Below are 18,656 nucleotides of genomic sequence, written 5' to 3'. Positions count from 1 at the left end.
TGCTCTTGTTCACAATTTATGACTTTAATATCCCCACTGCTCTCCCGGCTCAGTGCACCGGGCAGTGGTGCTGCTATGAGCTTCCAGCTGCCGGGGCTCCTGCCTAGAACCCTAAGCAAGGCAGCAAAATGCACCTGAAAATGCTGCTGCTCGAGCACACTGCTCAAGGCAAGGCAGCTTCAGGCCACCTCCTAGTCTCAAATGGGTTTAGCATTGAATTATCTTAAGACTGTATTCTCCCTCTCCTCAAATGTTATTCTGTCCCCACCTGCACAGCTCCATCTGTGGGTCTGAGCCTAAAACTGGGAGGAGTCTTCCCATTAGCTGTCCCTGTCGTTATTCTGGGATTTGAGGGCCTCCTTGCAGAGAAGACCAAGGGGATGGGGACAGCAACCTGCTTACTGCAAAGCCATGGGAGCACCTGAGAACAGGTCTTGCCAAGGAGTCGCCGCTCTGCTCGCTTCTGGGAAAACCAAACAGTGCTCCTCAAAGGCAACCCATGTCACACCATTGAGACAGAGCGGACAGCCAGCCACGTCTCCTTCTGACTACAGACTGCAGCACGCAGGCAATGGCCACCTCCAGAGAGGTGCCTGGCAGCATCTAAAGAGCATCTAAACAGTCAGATCAGCTCATCAGGACTCAGGCTGCCGGCATGGTGCCCTGGTCCTGTGCCCAGCCAGGGCTCTGCCCTGCGGCATGTCCCACCCACCATGAGCCCTGGTGACAGCTCTGCTCCCCGCAGCCTCCGAGCATGCCCTGGCACAACAGTGCAAATGCTTCATCTGTGGCACATCTGAATCCCCAAGTCGACAGCAGCAGGACTCCAGCCGAACAGCTAGGTGTTGGGCAGCTGCCAGTGCTTCCAGCTGCTTGATCTCACACTTCTGCCAGGCATGGCTGGGCAACCCCACCAGCCTTACTGGTGCCCACTCTGCAGGGCCATCTCCAGGGCTCCTAGAACCACAGAGTGCCCCAGAGGCAGCGGAGCCAGGCACAGGCTGCTCCTTTCTGCATTTTCCCATATAATTTATTTTCTTCCCCCTCCAAGTAGACACACAAAAGCTTCCTGCTTTTCTACAGACAGAGAGAGATATTTATTCTGCTCATTCCTTCCAAAAGGACTTGAAGAGGGAGGATTTACAGTCAAGTGAAGGCTTCCAGTTCCCTTCAGAAGCAGGGGTATAAAGTGTAGGCAGACCATGCACAAACAGCTCCCCACCATCAGTTGCCTCCTGTACAGCTCTTGCCCAAACTGTGCTCCTGGAGCCTTCCCAGCCCTTCGGGTGTTTTGTGGTATAGAGGTTGCTCCATCTGTCTGCAGAGCACCCACCCCAAAGAGGGGGTCTTGCACAGGCAGGGTTTCTTTTTACAGCAAGCTCTGCTGTAAAAAGCAAGGAAAGACCATCTGAAGAGCTCACCTGCACCCTTGCTGGTGGCATGGCCAACAGAAGCCATGGCCAGGAGACTGCACTCTGTGCCGCCACCTCCTCATGCTTCACGTCAGAGAGCAAAGACAAACACCACCACAAACAAAGGTTGACTTTTCTGCTCAATTCACTCCCTCCCCCTCTGAAAAAGCCATATGGTGCTTTGTGTATAGGGAGAGTTGCCATGGAGAGCTTGCCTGCAAGTCTTCCAGCACAACAGGCTGCATTAAGCTTTCAAATTCCTGCCCAAAGAGCCAAAGAAACTCAAGAGACCTTTGCTGCTCAAGTGGCACTCCCCATGTGAAAAGCACCATCCTCCAGGTGCAGAAGGCGGCCCATGGTGAGAGCTGGAGGACTCCGCTGGCTGTTCTCCCCACTGCACCATAACAGTGCAGGAGGATGGCCATGGGCCACCAGCTGTAGCCCCACACAGCCCTGCTCCAGCAGCACATGGTGAGCACAAATGCCAGAATTGCCATCATTTTCCCCCTTGGGCCTCAAAGCCAAATCCCAGCTGACATCCTACTCTCCTTCACAACCCCTTCTCCATGCCCCTCACACCATAAAGCATACCTTCATTTCTTACAGCCATCTCTGATTTCACTTGACTTTTCCCTCCTCCTGAGAGCTGATGTGGTCAGCACACTTAGAGTCACCTCTTCCCAACACAGCCCAAAATCACAGCTTGTGCTGATGACATTAGGGACTGCCTTTTGTCCTCACACCTGAGTGTCCACAACCAGCTTCTCCTGCTGTTTCAGCTCTACCCATCTCTCCCACAGATAGTCCTCTTACAGCAGTGCACAGCCAAAAGTCTCAAAGCTACAAATCAGGCTCCAAGAGAGGCTCCAGGGAGCCTTACTGCCCAACGATCACCCTGAAAAGAGGCTATAAGCTATATGCTAAGTCTTTTCCCAAATTAATTGCACTAATTTGACTGAAACATGTGGGCAGGGTACCAGGCATCTGGGTAAGGCTTTAATTGAACTATTGTGGCACCACTGTTGTACCCAGGTAATGTGGTTGATGTAGAATTTACAGAAGTAACTGTAACCACTAAGACCAGGCGTGTGTTCTGTATCATCCAGTAAAGCTAAAGTGAATTTAGAAAAAATAAAAGATGATGTAAAAAGCAAATTAAGTCTACTATAAGGCACCTGCAGCACCCTTGGGACACCTTCCCCTGTCCCTGCCTTGAAGCTTCCTGCTGTCCAGCGCATGCTCATTCAAACCCCACTGAGATCACCACCTTCCAAGCTCATCACATCGACCACACCACTTACTTGGGAGACAGAGATTTGCCATCACACAAATTTTGCCACAAGTCCAGGTCTGACCAGGCAGCCAAAGCACCTTCTTTTCTCCCCCACATTTGATTTTCTGTGTTCTCCAGTGCTGCCCTGTTTCTTGCTGGCTTATGCCTCTCTGCACTAAATCCTGCATCTCCCCCTATTCTTAAGATGCCCTCATTCCTCCCAGCATTTCAAAAAAAAAATCTCTGTCCATCTTTTGCTATGTAAAGCTTCTGACAAGGACCATCTCTGTCCAACCACATTCTGCATGCTCTCCCACTGATGGAAGTATTCACTCTTGTCTCTTACACCAACTGCAAGCCAAGAGCAACCTGTCCAGTATCCATCAAGCCTCTATAGCCACTGGCCAACTCCACAGAGCAGCAATGCCAACAGCAGACACACTGCCAGCTGCACAGAGATTCCTCCTGGACGTATGGCATACATGCAGCTAGGGAACAAGCAGGACAGGTCCTGGGCTCTTCATGGGGGGCAATGTGTGCCAGCTCTTGCAGCAGCCAGAGATGCACCCTTTGCTGTCTTGTTGTGCTGACAGGAGAATTGCTGTACTTCAGAAGGGCTCGGATGTGCAGTCATAACCTGGGCTTTTCAAGAAAGACAACAGAGCACAGAGCTATAGAAACAGAAGTCCCAGGGTACAGAAGACTCCTGAAATAGATTCTAAGGACTGCTTTCAGAAGACAGGATTTCAGTGAAAAGGCACCTTGAGTGAAGAGCTGTGGGTACAGTAGTGACACACAGGTCAGAAACAGAGCCAGTTTTATTGGCTTCATATAGGAATGACCTAGAAAAACAGAGCCTTTCAGAAGTATTTAAGTCATCTGCCAACGCACACTGTACATACTGCTGCAAGCCACAGAGCCACAAACTCAAAGTGATTCGAACAGTATGGATTATGTGCAGCTAACAGACCTGAATTATTCAACAGAGGAATAAGGCTGGGAACCTGCATGAATGGCACGAAACAAAAACAGACTCCCCCCCAAAAAATTAAGTCAAAGTTATGGTTAGTTTAAGAGAACAACTGATGTAAACTGAACTTCCTTACTAGGCATACTGCTTGAAAACAAAGGGGCAAGAGACGCACAGCAAAGTAGTACAAAGTTACAGGCATTTAGGAGGATCTTGCATCCAGAGTCAGGACACAGAGGGGGAGCTACCATCCAGTATTTCCAGAGGCAACTCAGGGTCTTGCACCTTCACCAAAGCTCAAGCACCCATGTGTTGTTAGCCCCTGCAGCACAGAGCTAGCACCAGTCCAGCCATCCACCCTTTTGCTTTCCATAAGCGATCCAGGAGTACATTTATAATCTGATGCTCACACACAAAGTAGTAGCACTGATCAGAGCTGGAAAGAGCAGCTTTGTGCTATCTGCTTCTCCTGCAGCTCAACATGCTTACTCCTCCAGAGATGAGACAACAAGCCAGGAGCACTTCTTACTGAAGACTCATTTTACAAGGAAAAATTATACAACAGAATAACCGAGTGGCAAGCTCAGGCTCCCAAGGAGGCAGTGTCAGAATTAAGGTTGCTTACACAACCCTCATCCGAGCCCCTCTTGGCTAATGCGCTTTAGCAGGCCTTTGTTTGCTGAATATCACCGCTCATGGATTGGTACTTATCACATATTCCTTTTGATCCTCTTCATACAGTGCAGGTCCTCAAGCTTTGTTTAGACATACCATCTAAAAACATAATAAAAATAATTAACTTATGGTATCCAAGCATTTTGGAAGCTTAAATCTAGCTGCCTTCACTTCATCTCAGGTGAACGTTGCTGCCTCCACTGCAGTGATGGACCACAGACAGGAAGCCACCAACTAACACATGGGGAAACTGGTATTAACATATGGGTCCTCGTTTTTAATTCTCAGCAATTTGAGTTGTCTCTTCAGTGAATGCTACTCATCAAGACCAGCTCAAATTCCTCCAGACTTGTGCCAGCCTGGAACAAAGGCTCACAGCTGGAGGTGTGGAAAACGAGGAGCAGGCTTCTGGCCACCAGCAAGTGGTTCAGAGCCCCTTTGTCACATACCAGCAGAAAAGACAGAGAGACTGAGCCTCCAAAATAGCACAAACTGTATTGGTGAGACCTCCTGATGTCCTCTATCTCCTTCACTCTAGCTTCTACTTTCAACAATTCTGTATTTTAGAGAAAAAAGCTGGATTTTGCAGCCAACAGCTCTATTCTCTGTTCTGTGAAGAGGCTGAGGGAGGACCTCTTGAAAGAGAGCATTCAACTATGCAAACAACAGAACATCTTAGCTTAGCTTCCCAGAGCACATCAGTGTAGACACAACCTTTGGGACATTCAGCAACCAGTCTCTTGTCAAGTATTTGAGTGCACCGAAGCAGAAACTCTTCTAGATGCTCCACATACAGCCTGATTCAGGCAGGAGCACACAGAAGACAAGCGGCACCTCCTAGGTAAGATGGTCCCGCAAGCAAAGTAAAATTGCAGAAAACCCTGACTCAGGAGCCTGGACGCAGCAGAGCTTTTGACATAGCAGGTAACAGGCAGAACCAAAGCAGTTTCTCAGCTCACTCCTTATAGGCCACTCGCATCAGCTGGGGCACTGGCTGGCTATCACCATCCCACCATGAAGCTTTTCAGCCTTCCACATCAGCTCCAGCTCAAAGCTTCCACATAGAGAAATCAAGGTAACTGAAAACCAGTTCAATCCTCCTCAGCTTATAGCTTCTAATCCTGTGCCTGAGAAATGCCTGCGATGTACTTCAAGCACAGCTAAATATCATTATCAACGCAATGCCTGTGTGAATCCAGGCACAGCTTGCCTGCAGAACCACCCAGGGCCTGGATGCGAGCATTAAAAGAAGCCCTTTCAACACCTACAGCACTTGCAAATCATAACATGCGGACATTAGTATTTGTCATTCAGCATTTGCAGGTCTTACTTGCCATTTCTGTCCCCCTATTAACAATACCACAAGCTGAGGACAACTAAGGCAAAACTGATGCTAAATGCTTTTTCAAAGCAATCACCAAGTCCTGTTAAGTGATCTGGATCAGAACCACCCACCTGCCTTTGGGCAATACATGATGTACAAGTGAACTGCAAGGCTGGCCAACAACTGTACGGACACTTTCTATTCCAGCCAAGGCTCTGACTTCAAAAGCTAAGCTGAAAAAACATTAGTAAAAGCTAAATAGGTATTTATAAAGTGGGCAGATCTGAGATCAGAGGCTAGGTCCTGACCAGAACTGAGCCTGAGTTTGAAGGGAAAGAAAATACAAAAGAGGAGACAAAGTATACATGTAGGGAAACTTCTTCCCAATGTGAGATTTCACAGTTCAGAGCCATCTCTTAGAAGTGATAGTTGTGTTGCTCAAAAAAATGTCCTGTCCATTACAATGGGTGTCAAGCAGCCAGTTTGCCCTCCTGCTGCTGGCCACAGCAGAGCAGTTTGGAGTCTCTATCCTCCAAAGTCCCTTGAAAGCTATGCAGATTAACAGGAAAATGCTCCTCCAGACTCACATGATCGAACACCCTTCCCTGTTTCTTCCCCTAACTCTCAACATTGCCAAAAATTCCCTTCTAAAATGAGCCAAATTGTGTCCCACGCATCACTGAAGGAGACAGGAGCTGTACTTTTTAAGAGTGCTTTTGCTCCAACTGGCTTCTGTAAAAAAAAAAAAAAAATTGCCCAAAGAAAAACAAATTCCCAGGAGGGGACTACAGGACCCTATGGAACCCAGGAGGGTACTGTAAGATTGGGTTTTAATCCTCTTTTCAGCATAAGATTCCCCAAAGCAAGGAGGGCGGTGTCAGAGACATCGCACAGGTTGACAGCCCTTCCTGTCACTGGGACAACGCAAATAAATGACTTGATGCGGCGCTCCAAAACCACAGACTACGTCATGCAGGCACCAGCAGGGATCATCAGCACTTCATTCAAAAGCTGATTTAATTACTAGGGATATAAACTTATTAAAATGCATTCAGACAGTTTTCAAAGGTTTTGGTAACGTTTCATTGGCTAGAAAAGAATCCACTGCCATTATTTGTGCCTGACCACTCTTGCAGATGGAAGGAGGACAGCTGAGGAACATGACTGTATAAGAAGCGCTAGACCTTTTTAATCCAGAGTACAAGATCCCTGAGAAGGGAACCAAGGGGTTGAGAGGTTATAAACATGACACTGCCTAGTTCCTACCACCTCAACAGGAGTGTTTTTATTAGAAGTTGCACATTATCTCTGCTGACCCCTCTAACTATTGACTGCATTAATAAAACTACATGCAAAACAAACCAGGCTTCAACAAGAAGCAAATGGAGAAGCAATGAGAGAACGTGAGTTGCCGACTGCTCTGCTCTGGAAGTCACAAGAGCAGCACAGAGGCAAAGCTGACCTGCCAGGTACACAGTGAGCTGGGACAGGCAACAGTGGTCCTTCACTGCTGTCCTGTCAGTCCCTAACTGGTGAATTCTGCACTGGTCACCTTGTCAGCAGGAGTCTTTATTATCTGAAGGAGAAATAAGCTGCTCAATGGCTAGACAGATTTATAGGAGTAGTCAGGCTGTATGCACTTGGAAAAGATGATCAGGGAGAAAGACATCCGAGGGACACACACACACACACCCCCCCCAATCCAGGACACATGGCTTGGTCCAGGCAGAACAGGATCGAGATGGAGTGTGCTGTGTTAGCCAGAACACCTGGGAAAAGTTTCTTTCAGTGTGGGGGATGCCCACCGGAGCCAGCCTGCCTGCAGCTCACCCATCACAGCCCAACCCAGCAGCTCTGCAATTAGGACCAATTTGCCAACAAAGCCACATCTCACACAGCCTCTCCTGTCTAAAAGCGAGACCAGGAAATGCCCAAAAGAAACAAGCTTTTGCCACATCAATCTGTCAAGGCATCACAAGGGTACACTCAGCACACAGTCACAACCCTCCAGGCTGTGACAGAGCCAAGCAGGGCTCTCAGTGGAGCAGAAGTCATAGGTGAGTAATTATCCCTTCATTAATAACACCAGATTGACTGGATTCCTAACCAGAAATGGCCTGACCGCTCTGGCTTACCAGCTGGTGCAGAGGCAGAATGATGGGCTACTTATTTCTGAGCTTGGGAAGCCAACCCTACCCAATCTCTGGCCAGACATTTCTGGTGAGGATGAAGGAGACACTCACCATCTTCCTGGGGAATCCCTCACTCGAGCTAACATCCAAACCTGAGAAATCAAAACAGGCAGGACCAAAACCATCACCACCCATCTGGAGCCACCAGCCCAGCCTCCTCCCACGCACTCTCCAAACCGCAGGCTAGCCCAGTCTCCCAAACATATTAGCAGCAACAGATGTGGAACAAAACAGCATACTCCCAAAGAAAATAAAACACATGATGGAGAAGTACTAAGACAGCAGATGGATGATGAGAAATGTCTATTTTCTAACTGAAATTGCCTTTGTTTTCATTTTAGTCATCATCTACATAGAAGAGCATGCAAAGAGTCACTCTAAGGCTCTAATAAACACTGCTCTATTTTTATACTGATCATCTCCCCAAGAAAACAGGTAGGCCCTGCAGTATTTTTTCTTCCTCTTTGCCACATAAGTTTTCTTTTGAGCAAACTTAAGCCTTACATTTGCAATTTGAACTCACTCCAGCTTGCCTTTATCAGGCTTGGATTATGGTCTGAGAGTCTAAGCAGCCACCAAAGGCTTCCTTTTCTCCTTTTCTTTACTTCATCAGGACACATGGAAGTCCCTTCACTCTGTAATTTGCTGTGATTTGCAGGAGATCTGGCTACACAGTAATGCTTTCCTCTCACAAAGAATTGTGCACAAACAGTGATGCTTTGGGCATTTAACCACAGGTCAGCTGCTTGCCGCAGTAAGAGGGGCAGCTTTGCAGTGCTATGAACTAGATTTCCCTCAGACTCCATGTGTATTTTGGACCTGCAGCCTGTTACACTCCAAGACGGTGACCAGACATAGCAAGATTTCTCTGGCATATGCTTCAAAACATTCACAAAGAAATCTCAAAGTGGGAGAGATGCTTGTGCCAATCTCCCTTTCCCAGGGACCCCAAGGGCTGCTGAGCCTTAGTGGCAGTTTTACAGCAGCATGTTTGAGTAATTCCCCACCGTTTTCATCCCAGAGCTGCGAGGAGGCCTATGGACACAGTTTCTCTGACACTTCTGCGCTTCTCCCAAAAGTAGGTCAATGCAGTATGTCATCTGCCACGCTGTTTTTGGGAAGACATGCTCCCTGCTCAGGCATGGTGCACATCAAGCAGGTCAGCCTCGTCCCTGATGTAACCCTTCACCCAGCTGCCATGTTACAAATATTAGTAAAACCAATTGTTTACATAAAATAAAAATGAAAACAAAAAACCCCATGGTGACCCAGAAGTGCTCCCCCATCACCAGCATCTGAATCTTTACCCTAGCATATTATAGCAGAAATAAATAGTGACTTAAAAGAGCCTGAAGGCAATGTGGGCTGAGCGGTTCTGCTCACCGCTGCTCCAGAGCTCTGCAGCAGGCCAGGTTTCACAGCTGAGGAGCATCTCCTGACTCCTTGCCACCCCAGCCACTGCTCCTGCTTTGAAAGAGAACAAGCAGTTACCCACTCATCCCCGTCTCCCTGCTTACATTAATGTGGGGAAAGTTTGTAGTCAGTTAACCTTGCTGAATCCTGGCAGCTGCATGGCTAGAGATAAATAGTTTCACTGTGGTGTTTTTGTTCCTGGTTTTGCTTTTAAGCAGTAAATATCCTGCCTCTCAGTTGAGCCAGTTTGGTGTTATCCCTTTCCAGCGTGAAAGCATTCCAAACCAGGTGAGTGTGCGCATCAAGGGCGCCATGCACTGAGCTCCCATCTCCCTGCTGCTCTCACCGAGGTAGCAAAGCTGCTTCCTGTCCCACACCAGCTGCAGGCCAGCGGAGGAGCATCCTCACCCTCCAGTCATGCAGCTTGTAGCTTGCTCCGCCAGTAGCAATGCAGGAGACATGGAAGGAGTACAAACAGCTATTAAAACCAAGCTACCCTTGCAGAGGTAGGTGTCCAAGGGGTACAGCTGTCCCCTTGTTTCAAGAGGTGTGATAACAAAGGATTTGACAATGGGCATCTGAGGAGGGAGCCCCTTTGAGGCTGGGCTAGCAGCTGCCCATGCTGTGCAGCGTTCTGGGGCTGCTGGGAGCAGAAGAACAACTTTTCTCCTCCAAAGATGTAGCATGATATAGGCTAGAAGAAGAGAGCAAACACCCCAGTGACACACGCCCTGAGGCCTTCTCCTGTGTTTTCCCCTCACCTAGGAACAGTCTTTAGGGATGAAAGCTGAGCTGGACTCACACCTGCTCAGTTCTGCATTTGTTTTCACCCACCTTCATGCAGAGGACCTCCATCCCACCCTAGCTCCCCTCATGCCCTGAGCCTTTTGCAGGAGAGTGACTCTGTGCTCCCAGACACACCTGACCCTCTCCTGTTAGAGATGCCTCTGCAGAGGAGGGATGGAGAGAGACCTCAGGCCATTCTGACCCCAGGGTACCACCAAAGCAGCTTGCCTCCATCACAAACTAGCACATACACTAATTCCCCACCCCCTGCGAGGAGGGGAAGTTACACAGACTCAACAGACAACCCTCACACATTTTCATGGGCAGGCCTAGTGGTTTCCAAGACAAGTGTTTAAGTACCACTATTTAAAGACAAAAACCAAGTTCAGTACTTCCAAGAAAGACTTGGCTCCTTCTGTCCCTAGCAGAAGGGGTCACAGACGATGAGCATGTGGACTCCAAACTTAACAAGCAGTAACTACAAGCATCCCTCTGCACCACAGAGGAGAATCCTGATCTGCAAAGAACAGCACTACAAAGAATAGCAAGGGAGCTTTTGTTTTTTGGTTTGTTGGGTTTTTTGGCTTTTTTTTCCCCCCAAGTATACATATACATTTAAAAATGACATTTAAGTCTTCACTCCTTTCAGGGACAGAATTGACACTCATCTTCATAAACTCCTTAACCCAACAAGCAGTACATACATAGCACCAAAAGCAGAGCAAGATGCAATGCAAAAAAATGCAGACAACATAATGAGAGCAATTTTGATTTTATTCTTGCTCATGAATCATTCTTGATTTCCCATTCATGGCAGCCCCTATTCCCTGAATGACAGCTGTACACAAAGAGGCATCTGTCCTACCTTCAGCCATCAAATGTGCTGTCTCCCTAATCGGTGATGGTTTAGCCAGGGTTAGGAACAGGCAAGATCAGCGGGGAAAGTCTTCACTGCAGCAATGCTGCATGAATAAGGAGATCAGCAGATCTGATGAGAACGTAGGAAGTGCTCACACCAGTGCCAGATACTCACCGAGTTTAGTCAAACGTGCACACAAGCTCTCCTTCCATCTGCTAAGCTTCAGTGAAGACTTTCCTTTTAAAAAGAAAATGCCTTGAATATTAAATTTGGCCTGGGTGCCCCCACTGAGAAAGTGTGCTTAGATGTCAGCAGTAGACTGATGTAAATACTACCATATTTCCAGCATCAGTCTGGAAGAGAGACCACTGAAGATGCACACAAACACAGCCTCAGAAATAATTACTGGATTGGGAGCGTGTAAGGGAATGTAAGCTTTGGCTTCTGGAATCATCCCTATGCAACGAAAGCTTTCATTTTGCGTAGCAGAAGCCATCTGCAATGCAGATCCTACAGACGGGAAAAAAAAAACAAACAAAACCCTACACACAAACCAAACAGTGGTTTATGTTACCAGACAGAGCCAGATATCCAACATGCTCTGCACCTTCACATGCTCTGCAAAGCCAGAGCAGATCCGTGTCACCAGGGCAGCAGCCAGCCTGGCTCTCCAGAAATTAATTCAGAGCCACTTCGTGCTATCTAGCAGACTCCTACAAGCACTAAGTGGTTCACGGGCACCCAGAGCAGTGAGCTCAGAGATGTCATCTAAGCACTATCAGATCCAGAGGCATCTCTAAGACGCTGGGTCAGGAAGCGAGCAGCGCAGGAAGGGGAACGCTGCTGCTCCCCTTGCAGCAAGGCTGCGGAGCCCAACCTGCACGTGGGGCTAGCGACGCAGGGATAATTACTCAGCTCTGGTTTTGAGAACTGCTGTGCAGTTCCTTCTGGCTGTAAGCTTTTACGCTGTAACACTCCCAGCTTTCACCCAGGGGGAGGGCTGGATATGTGCTTTTCTTTCAGGAAATACTTAAATTGGCATTCAGGTACCAGAAGCACACCAATCATTTAGTGACATGAAATGCCAGCTGCACAAACCGCAGCCTCTCCTCCGACGATACACCCATTGAAATCCTCCAAGGCTGCTCTCAGGAACCGAGTGATGCAGCCCCACAAAGACTCCGACCGACTTAAGTTGACACTGCTGCCAGTTCCAATTACCAACGGCACAGTGTTTTTACACGGGCTCTTTGCAGCAGCCTGCCCGTGTGCTGCCAAAGCCAGCTAGGCAGCCCAGCCCAAGCGCTGACCGCCTGCCAGCCCTTTATTTGCTATTCAACACCCTGCCCTGCACCCGCCCCAGCCCTGCCTCGCTCCCCAGCTCCCCTCTTTTCCCTTCGGCCTGTCGCTTGGAAACCTACCAAATGCCTCTGGTAAGCTGAACACACTCCTCTTGCTAAATGCCTCTTAGTCAACCCCACAGGGGTATCTCCGCTGAGCTGCGGCTTGTTGGTTTGGCACAGCGGCCGAGTCCTGACCCAGGTGCCCCCTGAAGCTGGCGCTGCCAGGGGTCTCCCCCAGCCTTGCCCCCAGCTCGCTCCTGCCAGCAGCCTGCTGTCCCTGCAAACAGGAACTCGGTTATAGCTTCCAGGTTTGGGTGTTGGCTCTGGAGCTGAATTTTCCATCTTCCCAAATCCAAAGAACTTTTAGCTGAAGCATTTGAAAAAAAAAAAAAAAAAATGATTTCCTCTTTTTCCATCCTCAGGCCCTCCCTTGCGCTCATGAGCACATTTATTTCTCAGTGGGTGCACTGTCTGCTCTTGATGCACAGGGGCCCCTTTGTTCAGGGATCAGAAGCCAAGGCAGAAGGGATGGACAAGGCCACAAGCTCCAGGAACGCACCTTCCCCTGCCTGACAGAGCAGATATTTGAACTGACACCAACAGTAATGCCCCTAAGTGCAGGGGGGTACCTGCACAGAGCCCATTCCCAGCAAGCTGTTCTTTGGAAGACAGATGTTACAGATGTTTCAGCCCAGAGCATGTGCATGGATTACATGACTTGTTCATTATTGCTTTTGAGTTCGAGCAAGAGTACTTGTCTGCTACAAAGAGAAGACAGTAAATATGTCCTATTGGATGCTGAGAGGCCTCTATAGAAAAAAAAAAACAGGTGTCTGAAACTTAAAACGTTTATAAATATCCTGACAAAGAAAGGAATCTGCTTGTGAGCACAACCCTTGTTGTTTGTCTGCATCCAGCTGTGGCTGATACCACCTGTACTTGTGTTTGCCAGCTCTCTCCCACTCCCGCAGCAGCTCCTGCATCCAACACGCAGCAGACTGGAGTTGCCCTTTGGTCCAGGCACCTTAGCTTCAAATTACAGACACCATCTCACTACCACCGCTCCTGCTGTCAGCTCCTTGCCAGACAAATAAGCAGAGACCTTACTCCCGGTCTCAGTTTAACTGGCTTGCAAACAATCCCTCACGTTTCTCAGCAAGAAGATCCCCCACGAGCTGTAGTTTCTGATCATGATGAATGCAGCAGTCACGCTGGCTCCCTCCCTGTTTCTCTTCCCCTGCAGACTAAAAAGATGTCCTGTTAAATCTCACTGAATGTAGCCAGGTACACCAGGCTGTCCTCTGGCTGTAGATTCTGCAGGCATTACACACTTCATCAGGCTTATTTAAGCATGCTTTATAACATACTCTCCTTCTGCAAATAAATATCATTACTGCCCCCACTACATTATCAGCTTTTCAAGTTTTATAATACAAGGCTGTAAAATTCCACTTTTCAGAGTTATTTATCATCCCTGACTCACTGCCAGTGTTTGTTCCACAGTTTCCCCCTGTTTTGCTATTTGCATATTACAGGACCAGTCCATCATCCAGGCACCATTCACACAAACTATAAAGGCAGGCAAACCGCTCACTTTGTGGAGCAGGGGGACGACAAGGGATGTCCCAGCAACCACACGAGCAGGAAGGGCTGGGACACAGCAGGTTGTGAGGAGCCAAACCTGTCCCAGCAGCATCTCTGAGCCTGCCTGGCCATGCCTGGGCAGTCCCCTGTGGTCCACGTGCCAGTCTGCTCCTGACAAACAGCTCGGAGCTGGGCCTGAGAACTGAGCCCAATCGCCCGCGAGCCACGGGCTCAACACCTCCCACAGAGGGGAAAGCCCAGGGGCCCTCCAGACTCCACCACCCAAGACACTCTAATGGCAATCATACACATGCAGCAGGCATAGATACATACATATACGAGAACCACATTTTCTTATTAAGGGTAGAAGGCAGACAATTAGATAAAGACTCTCATTAAAGTCTCAAATCCAGCTTCTGTAGCATGCAAGTCACTTTGCTCTTTCCCTGCCACGGTCAGCATTACCTGGTCAAAGATTACAGCAGCAAAGAGATCAAAACTGTTTCATGGCAGTAGAGAGGTGCCACAATGGCTTCCAGTGCTGAGTGGTTAAATGGTGATTTGCTCCACACTGCAGGCGAAGGGAAGCTCAAGGAGTCCTAGATCAGCATGTTCCTCAGCCAGTGGGAACATACCTCAAACAGCTGGCACAGGAGTAGGACTGAGGAGTTCAGTATCCTCCCTGGACAGAAGGGCCAACTGAACACGAAAGCAGTTGTAAGGAAAGCAGCTGACTATGCAAGTTTTGCTAGTTTTGTAACTGCACCTTCAGTTTGCCAGGCTAGACCAGAAGAGCTGAAGTCACAGATCTTCTCCTACAGAGAGTCTCCAAGAGAAGGGGGGAGACAAAGAAATGTGGAGCATAGTCAGAAATAAACCCTTACCTACATTAAGACCCTGCAAGGTACAAGCTTACATCAGGTCTCCCTTCAGTGACTGACCAAAGAACTACATAGCACCAGAAAATGCAGCAGAACTATCTCTGGCTAAAAACAGGCCCAGCTAATTAACAAAACTTAAAAAGGACACCCAGCAGCAAGTATAACCTCTTCTTTCTTCACGCAGGGATGACCAATATTGACTGTCTCAACAGCAGCAGCAAATCCTCAAGATCACTTCAACGCGAGCTGGTGAGACTCAAAGAAATTCTCTCTGTACCCTATCCTGAGTTTCTTTAAAACTGCTTAATGCCATGCAATGTTAGAGAGCTCTGCCTTTCTCAACCACTGTAATAAATATATATCAATCTCTTTCAAGTTTAATAAATAGAGATCCTAAAAGCTTTGTCTGGATTTGCTTTTTCCATTCAATTAATATAACACAATACCAGAGCAATGAATTATTGAAGAGAAATACAATCCAGAGCTTTCACAAACACACTCTACTCCAATAGCAATTTATTACAAATTAATAGCATGCTGCATTTCTTCCTGCATTATGGGAACTGGAAATCAGCTGCACTGTCAAGCTACACCAGCCATGAAAACTTCAGAGCTGCTATAAAACACTACAATCCTGCGCACAGATAAGCTAGGGGGAGGGGGGGGCAGGAGGAGGGATGGACAACCGACCAGAAAAACAGAAGTTACTTCTACTTTGATGGTTTTCTAGTCATGAAACAACGTGGTTTGTATAGGAATAATCAGTCTTTTCACATCTTTGCTTGTATCAGCACTCAAAAGCATGGTCGGTGTGCAGGGCTGACAACATGGTACATGTTCATTGCTGCCTGAAAGCAACACTGAAGTTTAAGACAAGCACTGCTGTGAAAAGAACTTGATTAATGTGCAAGTATGATAATTCATATTTACACATTTAAAGTTGTATCTGCTTAGCAGGAGGTGTCTGATATTTTTCACACCCTGCCCTTAAAGAACACACTTGGCCCAAAATGACCCTCTAACAGAGTCATGTTAGAGATGAACCCCAAATTGAAAAAGTATCTTTTCTTCAGCAAAGAAGTTCAAACGCTAACCAGTCAGAAAGATAGTTCACATTTTCACCAAGCTATCGCTCTGGAAGTATTCGCAACAAGCCCATCAACAGCAACATGGGGATCGTCGCAGGTCTGTTTTAGGGGCCTGTTTAAAGATTACCTACCAGTCAGTGAGTTCAAAGCTCTTGTTTAATGTGCTTCTTGCTAGAAATCATCTGAGCACGCTGATCCTCCAAATAGTTGAGGGCAAATGCATTAGTGCCAGCATTCAGATGTTACACTCCGCAGCAGACAGACATCTCCAGCAGCGTGTCAGCCAAGAGTTGCTCCTCTGTCAGAGCAGCAAACCCCCACAAAACCATAGGTGAGAGCAGACACCCAACCAGGAGGGATTTTCCCTTGATGGCTTTTCTGTTTCCAATGTACATTTAGGAAGGAACTTTACCAATAAACAGGAAAACATGCAACCACCACCACAACTGCTGTACCACCTTTATTAAATGCACCCAACCTCTCCCCCCAACACAGAGTGGGGACTTTCCAGAAAACCAAACCCGGTTTGTTTCACCGAGTGACTTCTCAGTTCAGTGTACCCCTGTGACATTAAATCTGGTATCTTCCTGTCCACACATGCAGCACAGCAGCAAGCTCACCTCCATTTTTGATAGCTCTGATCCCCCGATGGAAATCTTCGAAGCTGATGACTCCAAGTCCGCTTGGATCAAGATACTTTGTTAGGTCCTTTACCTGCAAGCACAAAAGCAGTGTTACTCAGAGTCCTTTAGGAAAATTGCATTTCCATCGGAGAAACACCTTCTAACAATTTTTTTGTCCTTACAAGAAAAAGATTTGAACTAATGACAGTGAATTTCTTGAACTGACACCAAACTGTGGCCATTGTCCCTGTAGGGAACATAAGCAATCAGTACAAAGGGTTAATTAATACTTGACTGGTGCTCAAACTACTGCTTAGTCTTGAAACATAGGTTAGGCAGTATTTCTCGCAACCCAGTCCTTCTCTGCCAGAGACTTGTTTATTTTTACGTTTTTCTAAAGAGGTTCTACCTTAATTGGGAAAACTCAGTACTAGGCTGCCCAGTAGAAGGGCCCAATTAAGAAGATTCGGTGATAATGAACTGTTCCACGTTATAAATTTAGGTCATATAACTGAAATATTTTCACAATTAGACAATGCCCGAGGGGAAAAGAAATCACGTCAGCTAGCGAGGATTAGGATGCGGGTGCTGGAGCAGGCACACATGTGGAGCAAGGGACAGTTGTGAGACCCAGCAAGGGTGATCTTGGCACTTCAAGCAGAGCAGGTTACAGTTTGAGGGCAAAACTAGAGTTATTCCTCATGGTCGAAACAAAGCCTTTGAAAAGGTCCATTTTGTTCCTCCCTTCCAGGCTGTCACAAGCCTGCCCTTCAGAAAACCCTTTACACTACTGATGCTTCTCAAACTGAGGCAATCAGACATTTATGGTTGGACTGGACAATATACAAGGTCTTTCCCAAGCTTAATGATTTTGTGATATTTTTCGGCTTTAAAAAAAAAAAATGCAAACCCTCACCCTAAGAGATACTGAGGCACCTTTGTGTATTTTAGAGCCACATCTTTCAGCTCAGAAACAAGCCTGGGAGGAAGCAGGGTGCAAGAGGTGAAAAAGGGAATTGCACATTAGTTCTGTACTCAAAGGCTGCCCGCAGCTCTGCCCTCGCCCTGCCAAACACATCGACCTCTCCTCCTCCTCCAGAGCTGTCATACAGGACATCTTCAGGCAATCTGCAGTACTGGACTTGTTCAGTCCTTGTGAGCACAACCAGCTGCCTTTGGACTCACTTGGACAATCTCAGTTTTGATTTGTTCTTGGGGAAGAAGATGGTGAATCACCAAATCTCTCCTTCCAGGGAAGGAAACCTCGCATCTAAGAGGAGACTTAACCTCCAGGGGTGAGGAGGACAACCGAGCCCAGCTGTGGTGCTCTGAGCTGCCTGACTCATTATGCATCAGCAGGGGTGTTGGTTTGCTTTCTGTTTTGTTTGTCTTAAACCTAGGTATGTGTTTATACAGGAAAATCACATCTGCAACACGCTCAGAGCTGTTCACCCATGTGTCCACATGGTTTCAAACATGATGGGGGGAGGCAGGCGATTCTCTGCTTCAGACATCCCACCTCCCCGCAGCAAGCAGTGAGCATGATGCCGGCACAGAGGAAACCACAGGGCTGAGACCATAAAAAAACCCACCAAACAACTCAGCTGTGCCTCTATGGGGCTGTCACAAGAGAAACCCCCAAGCCTCAGCATGGCCCAGACTTGCCACGTGCCTGCTTATGCCATCATGAACAGGGAAGACAACAATACAAGCATCTTTTCCAGATTTCTGGGGAACATTTTTGGTAGATAGATAACAAAACCACTGAAGTCACACAGCACAAATTGACTTGGATGAGTCAGGCTTCTTGTATGTTAAACAGAGGTATTTTAGACTAATAAAAATAACTCTCAGGAATGTGTTGGCTCCACTTAATGCATCTGGCAGCTTCTGAGTTCAAAAGCTGTAGCTTAATTTGTTATCTGGGTATATAGACAACAGAAATGCAAGTGACATTTAATCAGACTTTCTAAGCCTGTAAGTGATTATGATGACACACTCTAAAGTATACTTTCTGTAAAGGCCCAGCCCCGACAACACATGGGCCATACCAGGCTGCTGCACTGTGGGCAGCTTCTCAGGACCAAGGAGGGTTTCAAGCCCCCATGGCAATACCTCAGCAAGGCATCTCTCCCACACTGGTACTTGTGCAAGAGAGACAGAGCAGCTAGGTAAGTATTTTGTTTATGCAAAAGAGCCACCTATGTATTTAAATTAAGCTGTGGGCAGGGGG

General features: G+C 47.5%; 1 protein-coding gene across 1 annotated transcript in view; it reads right to left on the bottom strand.

Annotated features, from left to right (window-relative positions):
* RAB11FIP3 (RAB11 family interacting protein 3) overlaps nt 1-16,515 on the bottom strand; it is a 57,643-nt gene extending 41,128 nt beyond the window's left edge. Inside the window, exon 1 of the mRNA XM_026858756.1 lies at nt 16,421-16,515. The gene's annotated coding sequence lies outside the window, so the exon portion shown is untranslated. The remainder of the gene's footprint in view (nt 1-16,420) is intronic.
* Between the last annotated feature and the right edge of the window lie 2,141 nt (nt 16,516-18,656).

This window comes from Athene cunicularia (assembly GCF_003259725.1).
Source record: "Athene cunicularia isolate RWA chromosome 14 unlocalized genomic scaffold, athCun1 chr14_part1, whole genome shotgun sequence".
NCBI lineage: Eukaryota > Metazoa > Chordata > Aves > Strigiformes > Strigidae > Athene > Athene cunicularia.
This window is presented reverse-complemented; position numbering and strand designations above follow the sequence as displayed.